The sequence below is a fragment of the Castor canadensis genome, chromosome 1 (genome assembly GCF_047511655.1).
Source record: "Castor canadensis chromosome 1, mCasCan1.hap1v2, whole genome shotgun sequence".
Lineage (NCBI taxonomy): Eukaryota > Metazoa > Chordata > Mammalia > Rodentia > Castoridae > Castor > Castor canadensis.
In genome coordinates this window covers 81,128,284-81,143,819 of record NC_133386.1, presented here as the reverse complement: position 1 = coordinate 81,143,819, position 15,536 = coordinate 81,128,284, and the positions used below count along the sequence as shown (strand labels likewise).

The following is a 15,536-nucleotide window of genomic DNA, read 5'->3' as shown; positions in this document are numbered from 1 at the left end:
GTACACAATGAAATTCTTGGGGATGAGACCCAAGTCCAAATACAAAATCCATATATTTCACATACACCTTATACGTGTAGCCTAAAGGTCATTAAAAAATTTTTGTGTGTGTGCCTGTGTTTTGACTGCAATCTACCACAAGGGATCAGTTGTAAACTTTTCCGCTTGTGGGTCACAGTGGTGCTCGAAGTTTAAAATTTTGAAGCATTTTGGATTTTCAGATTAGAGATGCTCAATTTGTACCTTTAAGTAAGTTATGAGACTGAGTCAAGAGACTCTAAGGAGGATTGGGGTTTAGTGCAGACCATTTGCCTAGCATGCACAAGGCCCTGGGTTTGAGCCCCAGCACTTAAAAAAGAGGGGGGAGCAACAGATAAAGAAAACCAGGGGTGGCAGGATGGGCTGGGCGTCCCCCACTGCTACTGTCCAGGTCCGCGTGGCGAGGGCCTTCCCTCACACCAGCGCCATGGAAAATTACCACATGGTGGGGCCCAACGAGGCGCTGGCGGTTTCAGGGGGCTGCTGTGGTTCCATCTATAGACAGTACATGTTTGGCGGCTGGGCCTGAGTCTGGTGGCGTTTCCCCGAGGCTCAGAGGAGTCCCCTAGAGATTGCTGGCATTGCAGCTCAGCTGTGAGGACACAGAGATGCGGAGGCATAGCCTTAACCCTGGAGGGGCATCTGCGCTCCATCCTTGGGGCCCTGACTCTGGAGCAGGTTTCTCAGGACCGAGACCAGTTTGCCAAGCTGGTGTGGGAGGTGCCAGCCCCTGACATTGGCCACATGGGCATCGAGACCCTCAGCTTTACCATCAGGGGCGTGTATGACAAAATGGACTATCTAAGCTCCCTGGGCAAGACACAGACTGCCGTGGTCCAAAGAGATGGTGACACTAGCGAGGCTGAGGCTGAACAGGAAGCAGGCATCTCTGTGAAGCTGAGTGCAAGAAGGAAATGCTGGACGTGAAATGCATGCAGCACAAAGATTGTTGACTCCAAGGGAGCCTTTAAACCGCAAAAGTCAGCGTTCAGTGAGGAGGTCAGCGTCAAGTCTGCTGGGGCCCAGTTGGCCTATGAACTGCAAGGAGGCCCTGAGCAGCCGAAGACAGGGGAGGAAGAGATTGAGATTGAGGGTCATGCAGCGTAAGAAGCAGACAGCTGTAGAGGCTCAGGAAGTCCGTGCACTGACAAGGAACTCATTGTCACAGGGCACTGGCCTGCTGAGGCCGAGGCCACTGCATCCAGCAAACCGCTGAGGGAGAAAAGGTGAAGCAAGTCCTCTTGGCACAAGCAGAGGCTGTGCAGAAGATCTGCAAAATTGGGGGGCGGGCAGAGGCAGCAGTAATTGAGGCGACTTAAATTCATTGGGAATTTTATTTTTTACAAGTTCATTTACTAAGCTGAAGCTCATCTTAGTTAGATGAAGTTCATTTACTAAGCTTCAAGACTTCCCTTAATCATTAAGAATTTTACTACCATGCTAACACTACATTTGCTTGAAGAAAATAACTTTACAATTTTGAAATTTTGGTGTCACTTAAAGCTTTATTTACATAGTTCTTGGGAATATATTTCAGTTGTCCACCCTCTTCCAAGTGGACAACTTGGTGGACTTGGAAATACTATCAAATAGATTAATTTACAGGAAAAAGCACAAAACAGATAAAAACTTATTTAATTTAATATATACAGTAACATTAGTGGTTATTTTTACAGTTTTGTTTTGCAGAAAATCTACTGATATTTTACCGATAACATTTCAGAATAAAGTTGTTTTCAAGAGTAGATTTCCAGAGAATGAAGAATATAAAGGTTCAGTATATTTTATAGTGTCATTTGACAGCTTCTAAGTAGCTACATATCATTTTTTTCCAACTTTTTTTCAAATGTCTTGGATGCTGAAGAATCATGACTTTCACCACTACTGTACCGTTCATATAAAGTCTGTAATTTAAAAAGTTTGTTTTATAACTTTTTAGTTCATTGTATTATCTATCAGATTGAGTAAAGGTAACTTGGTATATTCCAAATATAATAAATTTCTCTTTTCTTATAATCAGAAAATTATCACACACTACTAGCTAAGAATTCTGAACGTTTAACTTGATATTATGAAATGCAGCTCAATACTCCCATAAGAGAAATACAATATATTATTAATAAACAGGTATCAAACCTTCAACATATCCTCAAGTCCCTCACTTTTCCTCAAATATCAAGCTATACTTAGCTAAATTCCCATAGGTAAAGCATACTAGTATGAAACTTAGTATATATTTTCAGATGATATGTAAACTAATGATCAGAGGACATGGAAAATTATAATTACGGGCTGGGGGCAAGGCTCAAGAGCTAAACCCAGCAAGCCTAGCAAGCGCATGGCCTTAAGTTCAGCTCCAGTACAACGCGCACATGCGCACACACACACACACACACACACACACACACACACATACCCCACACATGCATACACAAGATACACACACCACACAAACACCAGACACACACATAAACACAATGCACACACACAATACACATACACATACATACACACACCACATACACACACACATACACAAACACACACACACATGCATACACCACACACACACGTACATACATACACCACACATGCATACACAAACACATACACACACCACACACATACAGACAATGCACACACCACACACAAGACACACATACATACACCACACACACCACACACACAGCACACATACACACATACCACACACAATCACACACCACACATACACATACATACACACACACCACACACACAACCTAAACACATACCACAGTACACACACACCACACACATACACAAACACACATGGCACATACGCACACCACAGACACACCCACACATATGCACACACAAATACATACCTACACACATACACACACGACACAGAAGCACATACACACACTACACCCACCACACACATGTATGCATACATACACACCCACCACACACACAATCTACACACAGCACATACATACAATACACACACCACCTACATACAGACACACCCACCAAACACATACACACACACACCACACACATACACACACCACATACACATACACACAATACACACACAACACACATACACCACACACACATAAACATAAACGCACAGCACACAGACATACACACAATACACACCACACCTACACACAATACACAAACACCACCTACAGACATATACTCACTACACACCACACACACATACAGACACCACACACATTCATACACACAATACACACCCCCACACATACATACACACAATACACCCCCCACATACATACTCACATACCACACACACATAGAACCACACCACACACATGCACACAACACACACATACTCACATACACCACACACCACACACACCACATGCATACACCACACACACCACACACATACCCACACCCCCACAGAAACATACACCCCACACCCTTTCACACACTACACACTAATACAACACACATACAACACACACATATACACACCACACACACATACAAATAATACACACACACCACCTACTCACATACACCCAGCACACATACACACACATGTACACACACAATACACAGACACCTACACATATACACAAACACCACACACGCACATACATACACACAATATACCTGCCACACACAAAACACACACACATACACACAATACACACACGCTGCACATACACACAATACACACACACAAATACCTACACACAATACCCCCCACACACCACACACACAAACACACACAAAACACCCACCACACACATACATACACACAATACAAACACCACACACACAGTACACACCACACAAATAAACACAATACACACAAACACAGAAATACACACACCACACACATACACACAATGCACACACCACTCCCACTACACACTACACACACATACCCACCGTCCCACACATACACTCCACACACTTACACACTACACACTCACACAACACACACGCAAACAGTACGCACACACCATCTACACGCATACACCACACACATACACACAGATATACACACAATATACCCACCACACACACACAAACACAAACCACACACTCATACAAACACTACACCCACATACATACACACAATACACACAGAGCGCACATACACACCATATATACAACACACACAGACATACACAGACATACACACACAATGCACCCGCCACACACACTACACAAACACATACATACACACAATACACACACACCACACACACTACACACACACCACCTACACACATACCCACACACCCACACCCCACACACACATCCATAATACACACACATACAAACAATACACACACCACCTAAACACATACACACACATACACACACATGTACACACACAAGACACACACACCTACACACAAAATACACACCAACACCACACACACATAGAGACACATGTACACACACAATACACATGCACCTACACACAAAATACACACAGCACACTCACATACATACAACATACCCACCACACACATACACAAACCACACACGCTTACAAACAGTACACCCACACACATACACACAGTACACCCACCACACACACATACACACAAAAACCACAGACACATACAAAACACACACACACACATTCGCACAATACACTCACGCTGCACATACACACAATACACAAAAGCACACACACATACCTACACACAATACCCCCACACACAACACACACATACGCAGAAAATACACACACCACACGCACACATACACACACCACACACACTACACACACAACACACAAACATGCATGCATGTACATACACACACCACACACATACACACAATACACGCACACACAAATACACACACCATACACAGACCACACACTACACACACCACACACACACATACCCACACACACATACACACCACACACTTACATACACTACACACAACACACACATACACACACATGTACACACACACAATACAGATGCACCTACGCCCAAAATACACACACACCACACACTCACATACATACACACAATATACCCACCACACACACATACACAAACACACATAAACCACACACACACAAACAATATGCCCACATACATGCACACAATACACACATGCTGCACATACACACAGTACACACAAACACACACAACCCTACACACAATATCACCCACACAGATACACACACACCACACACATACACACACAATACACCCACCACATACACACCACACACATACATACACACATCACACACACAATACACAGCACACATAAACACAATACACACAGATGCACACAAATACACACACCACACACATAATGCACGCACCACTCACACACTACCCACACTACACACACACATACACACTCCCCCCAAATACACGCCCCCACACACTACCCACTCACACAACACACATACAACACACACATACTGACACCACACACACATACACACATGTACACACACAATACACACACTCCTACACACAAAATACACACACGCACACACCACACACATATACACATACATGTACACACACAATACCCATGCACCTACACACAAAATACACACACCACACTCACATACAAAGACACAATATACCCATCACACACATACAGAAACACACAAACCACACACACAAACAATACACCCACACACATACACACAATACACACACGCCACACATACACACATTACACTCAAACACACACACACACACACACCTTTACACAATACCCACTCACACACATACACACACACCACACATACATACACACCACACATACATGCATACACACATACACACACATACACAAAATACACCCTCCCACACACATACACACAATACACTCACCACACACTACACACACACAATGCACACGCACCACTTACAAACACAATACACACACCACACATACATACTCATACCACAGACACACCCATACACAAACACCAAACAGAAACACATACACACACTACAAACCACACGTACACACACCACACACACACAATACACATACACACACGACACACACAAATATACATAGAAATGATTAGTACATACACACCACACACATTACACACACACGCATACACCACACACGCATGCAATCAATACACACATCACCTACACACACATACACACAATAAAGCCACCACACACACATCCAAAAACACACACAAACCACACACTCATACAAACAATACACCCAGGTACATACACACAAAACACACATGCTGCACATACAAACAATGCACACAAACACACACACCTACACACAATATCTCACACACACCACACACTCACATGCAGTACATCCACCGCACACACCACAGACATACATACACGCAATACACACACCACACACCATACACACCACACACATACACACAATACACACACATTCACACAAATACACACACCACACACATACACACAATACACACACCACTCACACACTACACACACACACACTCCCCAATCACATACACTCACCACACTACACACTCACCCAACACACATTCAACACACACATACACACACCACACACACATACACAAAATACATGCACCACCTACACACATGCACACACAACTCACATATACAAACACATGTACACACAGAACACACGCACCTACACACAAAATACTCATACACACACCACACATACATACACACACATGTACACATGCAATACACACGTACCAACACACAAAATACACATACCACTCGCACATATGTACAATATACCCACCACACACAAATACACCCACACACATACACAGAATATACACACGCCACATACACACAATACACACAAACACACACACATATCTACACACATTACCAACATACACATAAACACACACCACACACACATACACACAATACACCCACCACACACACCACACTCAGATACCCACACACATACACACACCCCACACACATATATCACAGACACACTCATACATACACAAACGTACACACATACACACACTGCACAGAAACACATACACACCCACAACACACACCTCATACATACACACACAATACACACACACGACCTACACACAATACACACACCACACACGCAGACATACACACAATACACACACACCACACACATACACACAATACACTCTCCACACACACACACACACCACAGACACACATACACACAATACACACAATACACCCACAAAGATACCCACACATATGCACACAGCCCACACACATACACCACAGACACACCCATACATACACACACTACACACATACACACACCATCTACACACAATACACACACCACACATGCAGACATACACACACACCACCTACACACACAATACACACACAATACACACACACACATACACACATACACGTACATACAAACATGTATACACACACCACACACACACGTATACATAAACATACAGACACACATACACACACCACACAAATATATACACACAATACAACCCCCACATACACACACACACCAAACGCACCCCACCCTTGCACACAATACACACATCACACATGCACATACATACACACAATACACATACCACACACATACACACACCCCACACATATATACATACCACACACTTGCATGCATACACACATACACACAGACACACACACATACATTCACACTCCACACACCACACTCCAGACACATACACACACCCACATGCATATAGATACCTGCACACACTACACACCACACTCTAGACACACATACACACACCCACATGCATACACATACATACACACACAACACACCACACACACAATACACGGACCATACACATACAATACACACACCACACATACAATAAACACACATACCAAACATACCACTCATGTAGATACCCATACACACACACCCATAAATACACACACACTACACATACACAGACATACACACACAATACACCCACCCTGCACTGCGCACACACTGTACACACTATACACACACCACACACACACCACACACATACATACGCACACACAAACCACACACATACATACGCACACACAAACCACACACATACACACACCACACACAAAATACTACTCACACACAACCTACATATATACACACACCCCACACAGACACACTATACACACACAGCACACACACCACACATATACACACCACATCACACTTATATACAACACACACTCAATACACATGTATCACCTACACACAATACACACACCACACATAGACACACCCATACATACACAAACACATACATACACACATACCACAAACACATACATACACACACTACACATGCACCCCACATACACATACACACATACACACCACATACACATACACACATGCACACCACACACAATACACACATGCCACACACACACAATATACACACCACCTACACCCATTACACACACACATACACACCACAAACATACATACAATACACTCACCACACCATATACCACACAAGTACATACACACACAGAAACATATACATAAAATACACGCACCACACACTACACACACCACCTACACACATATACACACCCCACACACATACACACACTACACACAGCATGCACATACATACACCAGACACACACATACACACTTGTACACACACCACACACACACACCACCTACACACACAATACACACACACCACACAGGCTCATACACACAATACATACACAACACACTCAATACACACACCACACACATACACAAACACACACCACACATACATACACACACCACACACAGACACACCCATATATAAACAGAAATACATACCCACATACACACCACACACAAACACATACACACAACCCACACGGACATACACATTATACACACAACACCTATACACAATAAACACACACCACGTACAGACACATACACACACTACACACATACACATACACACACCATATGCACATACACACCCACCACACCTACACACAATACACCACCCACACACACAAATACAGAAACCACACAGGTATACACAATCCACACACCACACACACACATACATATACACAATGCACACACCACATACACACACATCAAAAACATACATGCATAGACACACATACACACCATACACATACATACACACAATACACCCCACATACATACATACACACAATACACCCCAAACACACACCACACACATACACACACTACACACACTACACACACTACATACTTACACACAATACACACACCACACACACCCCCACACACACCACACACACCACACACATATATACACACATACACAGCACACACAAATACCCACCATACAGACATACACACATATACACACACATACACACCACACATGCATACATACCCATAATACATGCACTACACAAAGTATATACACACACACCACCAACATACACACACCACAGACACACCCATACATACACACAAATACATACACACATACCCAGTACACCCACATCCACACCACACACGTACATACACATACACACACCCCACACAACCCACATACACACACATACACACACCACATGCACCTACATCTACACAAAACATACACCACACACACCAAACACACCACGCACACATACACATACATTCAAACAATACACACCACACACACACACACACAATACAGACACCATCTATACACATACACACACCACACACACATACATACACACAATACACCCCTACACACAGACATACAAACTATACACCCACACAGACATACACACACACCACACATACACACAATACACACACCACATACCCCCCCACAAACACATATAATACACACACTACACACACAATTCACACAGCACACACACACACATGCACACACCACACACAATACACACACCACCTACACACATGCACACACACCACACACACAAATACACATAATCCACAAACTCCACACACACTTATACAGCACACACCCCACACACATACAAACATACATACACACACGCATACACACACCACACACAAATAAACACAATACACACGTACATGCACATACATACACATTACATACACACACAATCATACACACACACCACTCATACATACACACAATACACACACATACACACACTACACACACACTACACACACATCACAAACATGCATACACACATCACACACATACACCACACCCATACATAGACACACATACACATATATACACCCATCACATACATGCACATGCATCTCACATACACACACATCACAGACATACATACACATGTGCACACATACACGCATGCATGCACACACTCAAACCAGTAGTAAATAATTATGTAAACAAACATAATTAGGTACAGTTGTTCTTGGTATCTCTGGGGGACTGGTTGAAAAATCTTCACCCCACAGATTCCAAAACATACATGTTCTAGTCTCTTATGTAGAGTGCACACTATTTGCATGTATGTATGTATATCCTCCTGTATACTTTAAAATCTCTAGATCACTTATAACAACTAATACAATGTGAACATGATATAAATCATTGTTATGCTGTATTTTTTACGGAGTAATAAGAAAAAAGTTTATATATGTTCTTTACTCATGCAATTTGAGGGGGAGGGCATATTTTTGAATTGCACTTTATTTAATCTATGGATGTGGAACTCATGGATACAAAAGGCCAACTATATATTAAAGTCTATGTATTATAAAAAGATTGAAGGCTTAGCCAACATCTAATTTATGAAAATGACATTTTTGCCTTTTAGTGATAAAGGTGACTGATTATCTCAATTTTATTTTTAAAAGTTTTGAACAATACATTGGTATGAATTTTAAATGTGTAGATATAAAATACAAAGCAATTAAAAAACACACTGTGCCCAATCTTAATTCCTAAAGCCACTGATTCAGCCAGAAGCACTTGAGAAAGTTTAAGAAAAATTTTACCTTATTTGAATGTAAATGTAATATTTCATTCAGACGTGTGTCCAGGCTCTTAGTAACGTAGATTGAGCCAGAGAGCTAAGAATGTTAATTCACACTTCCATAATTTTATAATACTGTTGTAACTGAAATATATCATTAGTAATCTCTTGGCAGCTAAACCAGTTGATCAATGAACTTTCACAATATTCTAGAAATGACTAGGTGTTTGAGACAGTGAAAGACAAATATAATAGTGCAGACACAAATAGGTAATGGGAGTCTGAAAGCCTGAGGCATGTGCTCATGGCTACGTACAACTTTACAGAAGTGCTGCAAATACTATAGTATCTCTAAAGTTTCATAAGAAATTGACTAGAAGGAATGAATTCAAAAGCTGTGTTAAGAATGGTATTGAGAATGATTTAAAAGATAAAGTGCTATACTAAATTTATCCAACTGAGGCCTGACAGTAATCTTTTGAATGTACCTTTTTTGAAAACCCACTCTGACCTGTGCTATATGCACAGAACAGGAATCAAGCCTGGCATGGTGGCTCACGCTTATTATCCTAGGTTCTTGGGAGGTGGAGATCAGGAAGTCTGTGGTTTGAAGCATGCGTGGACTGGCGAGACCACATCTCAACCAATAAAAAGCTGTGTGTGGTGGCACAATGCTGCCACTCCAGTTACTCAGCAAGTATAAATAGGAGGAGAGCAGTCCAGGCACACACAGGCATAAAAACAAGAACTTCTTAGAAAAATAAAGAAAGCAAAAAAGGGCTGGGGGCATGGCTCATTACGTAACTAGTAAGAGCAAGGCCCTCAAGTTCAAACCCCAGACTGTGTGTCCCCCATCTCCTGCCAAAATAAATAAATAAATAAATAAGACAGGTACTTGTCAAATAGGATGTGTTGAATACCTAAGCGCAGAAATAAAGACTTCAAGACCACTGGCCCAACTTTCCTTTGGGTTACCTGTTTCTCTAAGTGTGTAACCAATTAAGCTATATTGAAATAGTTAATTAACACAGAGAACAAACATACTTACTTTAGCAGCTTTCAAAATAGAATTAGGAGAATTCAGACCAACAAGTTGACCCAGGACATTTCATTTCATCAGTGGTTCCCTTAGCTATCTGGTTACCTACAAAATATACATCATCAACACAGTGATACTAATAAACATATAAATTCAATTAAAAGTACATACTCTAGCAACTTAGGTAGGCAAATAATTAGTTGGAGGCCAGCCTGGGATACATAAAAGTGAGTTCCTGTCTCAAGACAAAAAAATAAAGCAACAAAAATATATTCTCTGCTTAACAACACAATGAATGGCATTCTTAAAATTTACTACCAATCACTGTCCCCTATGCAGGATAATTAAAACTGAATGACATCAATGAAGAAAGACATTTTTATTTACATTACTGTTTGGCAAGAGGGCAGGCAGCAAAAGAGTAGCCAATTTAGATTCTAGTTTTGTTACACTTAATAGGCTGTTCATAGGAACCTAGTAATAAGTAATTTTTAAAGAAGCAGTACCTGCATGAGTTTGAATTTGGACATATGGATGTACCAGGAGCTCAGGAATGGATATCCTCTGTTTAGGGTCCCTTATTAAACAACACTATAAAAAATAATGATTAATTTTTTTTAAAGCAGATTTTCTTTGATACTTTCCAGACACATCATATTACAGAAGTTCCATTCTAGACATTCACTCAAAAGAATGATGCTTTTACTCCAAGTCACTTTTGTAAAATTCCCAACATGAATTGTTTTAAAACACCTTCAAAGTAACTAACTATCCCCTAAAACCTGTCATCCATTTCCTTCAACAGATCAGTTACATTCAAGCCAGTTACATAATTCCAATTGTTTCAACTATTTCTTCTAGAACATTCCTTTCAATCCATGTACTACTGATGTTACCTTTAATATATTTTGAAGATCTTTCTCTGGAATATCAGGAAACTCAATTTCATGATTAGGATCTATTATGGCATGCAATTTAGAAATCTGATTAATTTTATGCTGAAATGGTGTTTTCCCATAAGTCATATAATACAAAATGCATCCTAAAGACCAGACATCACTTTTGGGGTTTATCTAAGAAAGGGAAAAGAAAAAGAAAAAACAAGCTGTTTTATTTTAATATAAAATATAAAAATGATATTTAAAGTCATAATTATCATACAAATATAATTAAATATCAATGAATGTGAAAGTACTGTATTATGTTTACAAGAAAAACATCATTTTATAGTTTTCATAAGTTATTCATCAAGAGATGAGCTTCACTTTCAACAAACTCATAATTACTTCAAATGAGATCAAATAATAAATTCTTCTAAGCTTATGCACATACAAGACTCAAAATCATAACCATAAACTTCTTTTGTTGTTTTTCTGAGACAAAGTCTTGCTATGTAGTCCAGGCTCACCTTGAACTTGCTTTGTAGCTCCACCTCAGCCTCTCCAGTGCTAGGATAACAAGCATGAGCCACTATGCCCAACTAACATAAATTTGTATGCAAATTCATAGCACATACTTATATAAAAAAGGTTGTTTAAACTGAGCAACACTAAACCCAGGAGCATAAACTGTAGAATCAGGCCAGGCAGAACTTTACTGCTTGAGCCAAGCCTATAGCCCTTAACAAATATTATAACTTTACCCACAGGAAGAGATTTTAATATCATGTTGATGGATTGTGTGCACTGCTTCCAACATATTTTTCCAGTAACTCTTGCGTTCCCATGGATTGATGGATTTTTTTCTTTTTAAGCCAACTATTCAAGTCAATATTTCCACATTCCATTGCCATGTAGATATACTGGTCGGTGATTTCACTGCAATTAAAACCAAACCAAAGAATAAATAGCTAGGTTATATTAAGATTTACTTAACACTTACATGAAGAACTATAGCAAAAAATTTTTTTTTAATTGAAAAAAGAATTCTTACTAATCATAAAGTTGGATGATCTTATCACTGTGTTGTTGTAGTTTATTTAAATATGCTATTTCATTCTGGTAACTATCGATAGTTTGGTTATCTGCTTCTTCTAAGTTCACATACTTTATAGCATATATCTGTTTCTTCTCATTCAATACCTGAAATACCTATACAGTATGACAAAGAAGAAAGTTTAGAATGTACTATCTGTATACTATCACAATACTTCTAAACTTGTTAGACAGAATTTTAGGCTGAGAAAATTCTGAAACAAATCCTGGGTCTACTTTGAATATAAAAGGAAAAAATAATCATGATACAAGAATAACAGTCCACTTCCAATCACATATGGAAATTCAGTAACTCATAGACATATAAACCACAAAACTTTCTATGTTAACACAAAAGAAAAACAATTTAAATTTGACATGTTCATAATACTCTTTTGGGTGCCTTAACCAGAAAAATTAACATACAGAAAAGCACATTCAAAAATGTTAAGGATGACTAAGGCTGTGATGAACAGAAAATTCACTTCATAGATGATGTTTTCCCACTGTGCCTGATGTTGACAAGCTCATCCATGTAACAGATAATATGCTATCAGTGTATTTCGATTGTGGAAAAAAGGACAGGTCCAATTTTCAAGAACAAGATGTTCTTATAACTACATTGTCAGGATCTCTAGTGTCAAGGTGAAATAGTTCTGGCTATAATGAACAGTCAATTTCTAAGAACAAAACATCAGAATGTGCCTAACTTTCACCAAACATGGAACAATAGTGCTCCTTCAAGACTTCATAAATTCAAATACAAATACATTTATACCCTTTGACACATTGAAGCAAAAAGTCACTTAACCTTGACTACCCAGCAGATACAGGAAAGAAGTAAGGGGGAGGCTCATGGGTTAGAACTAAACTAATAAATAAGGTCTATCACAAACCCTTAAGTACAACTCAGTTACATTTCATCTTCAAGTATAAAACTCTAAATGAATATTGTTGAGCTTATTTGGACACAGGAAAATTAGGAGATGGAATGTAAAACAGTGGTAGGGTAATAGCAGAAAATAACAATGAAAGGGACAAAATGAATTTTAAAATAGCAGCACAAAGCCATTTTGTATAGGGTAAATTGCCTCACAAAGCTGAATGAATTGAAAGCACTGTTGTGTGGTACAATACGACACTACTAACCCTAAACCTAATGATTAAATTTTATGTGTATGCTGTTTAATAAGATGTGAGGTAGTATATTCATTCAGTGAAACAGCTTTGTAGCCTAACAGTAAAATTTAAAGATTATAGATAATATTACACAAGTACATACACACATACAAATAAAACATACAAAACTTACAAAAGGCTAGAGGAAAGCACCTGCATTTGAATTCCGGCTCACTCCATCAGCAATCTAACTTTGGACACGTTTCTTAATTCTCAAAAATAAAATACTGTTAGTAATACCTACTGCACAGGGTTTGAAAAATGACAGAGATGACTGACATTTGCCCAGTATTCTACAGTGTGTCCATAGTATAGCAAATGTTTGCTATCATCATTAAAAACATTCAGGACAGAATAGACATTTTTAAACATTTAAAG

At 39.9% G+C, this 15,536-nt stretch overlaps 1 long non-coding RNA gene and 1 pseudogene across 1 annotated transcript; one reads left to right on the top strand and one right to left on the bottom strand.

Moving 5' to 3' along the window:
* Positions 1-466: 466 nt before the first annotated feature.
* LOC141421576 (flotillin-2-like) lies at positions 467-1,358 on the top strand (annotated as a pseudogene).
* A 505-nt stretch (positions 1,359-1,863) lies between these two features.
* On the bottom strand, positions 1,864-12,613 carry LOC141420782 (uncharacterized). Its single transcript, XR_012445417.1, has 3 exons — positions 12,513-12,613; positions 12,016-12,111; positions 1,864-1,943 (listed from the first exon to the last, which is right to left on the bottom strand). It is a non-coding gene; the product is annotated as an uncharacterized lncRNA (long non-coding RNA).
* Positions 12,614-15,536: the final 2,923 nt, after the last annotated feature.